We start from the raw sequence: 1,556 nt of genomic DNA, 5'->3' as shown, positions 1-1,556 counted from the left end.
CAGCACTGGTAAGTGACATTGCCCACTCTGGAAGGACCCTAGAGCCCCCCAACCTCCTGCTGAGTCTCTCCCTGATCTAGCTCTCCCCCAACAAATCAGCCTGCCCAGCTCCAAGGGCACAGACCTGGGTCCTGCAGCCAGGAGAGCGCTCTGTACTGTCCGGCTCTCCCATGGCCAGGTAGCACCACCCTGTGTACCCAGACATGCTGTGAAACAGCCTGAGGGACTTATTCAGAGCCCACAGCCATCTGGCAGAGTGGAAGCCACGTGTAGCAGCCCCAGGCTTCCACAGTGACCACAGCAGCTCCAAGCTGGGGCATATTCCCATACCCCAACGGGAGGAACCTTGGGCCTGCCCCAGTGCTGGGATCCAGGTCCCACCTGGATGGTCACATGGGTGGATCTGGGCGCCAGAGGCCTGGGACAGTCCCCGTGGGCAGAGGATGGGGGAGGTCATGAGATTTGGGTGGCTTTGGGAGGCACCCCCTCCCCAGCAGCCCCCAGCATACTCCAGCACCTCCAGCACCCCCAATACCTCTGGCACCCGCAGCATCCCCAGCACCCTCCCTAGCACCCTGCCTAGCACCCTCCCTAGCACCCTCCACCTCCTCCTCTGCCTCCTCCTCAAACCACTCTTTAGCAGCGTTGCCAAGGCAACTGGATCCAAGGAGAACTCTCTTCAAGGTAGAGTCTGAGGGTGACACTGGGAACGGAAGTGGTGACAACAGCAGTCGCTGGCCTCTGGCCCCACTCCCACTCCTCCAGCACCTGCCAGCTGTCCAGTGCCACCTCCCCACCCTATCCAGTGCCTCCCAGTTGTCCTGCACTGGCTCAGCCTGTCCCTATCCTGCTCCCCTCCCCTGTCCTCGAGGGGGGTGGTGGCAACAAGACTGGGTGGGCTGAGGCTCTGTGGGTCTGCACCCCTGCCTGCCTGGCACCCCACACACACAGCCACTGTCTCCAAGTTGGGCCCAGGGACCATGGGCAGCCCTGCTACAGAGGGCTGGGCACCTGTGCTTCACCCCTGAAAGATGCTGAAAGCCAGGGGATCCCCACAAGGGTCAGCAGGCCCGGGGACATAAGCAGCAGGAGCAGGGAAGGCTGAGGAGGGTGAGGGGACTGTGGGGGGAAGGCAGGAGAGGCTTGGAGGCATGATGACAGTAGACAGGTCACCCACAGACCCTGGAAGTGTCCTGTAGGCACAGCACACTGCTCACTGGAGGACGGATGCCGTTGGTGGGGAGTGTTGTGCAATCTTGGGACAGGAGGAGGAACCACGGGGCCTATGAGGCGGGAGGGTGGGAACAGGGAGGAGGACCAGGCAGAGAGGCCACACTCAGAGTCAGACTCAGCCCTGGGATTGAGGGAGGCGAGCCAGATGGCTGTGGGCGGCAAGTGCGTGGGAGGTGAGGACGTGGGTGAACAAGGACAGGTGCTGCTTTTGCTGCATCTACTACGTCGCCAGCCCTCGGCAGAGCACTTCCTCCAGGGTCTGCACGATGATTAATATATAGGGGCCGGGGGGTGGGGGCGGGGGAGGGCCGAGGGGCTGGGCC

Source organism: Fukomys damarensis, unplaced genomic scaffold (genome assembly GCF_012274545.1).
Source record: "Fukomys damarensis isolate Sample0158 unplaced genomic scaffold, DMR_v1.0_HiC HiC_scaffold_1, whole genome shotgun sequence".
In the NCBI taxonomy this organism is placed as follows: Eukaryota; Metazoa; Chordata; class Mammalia; order Rodentia; family Bathyergidae; genus Fukomys; species Fukomys damarensis.
The sequence above is the reverse complement of the archived record's forward strand: the minus strand, read 5'-3'. Positions refer to the sequence as shown.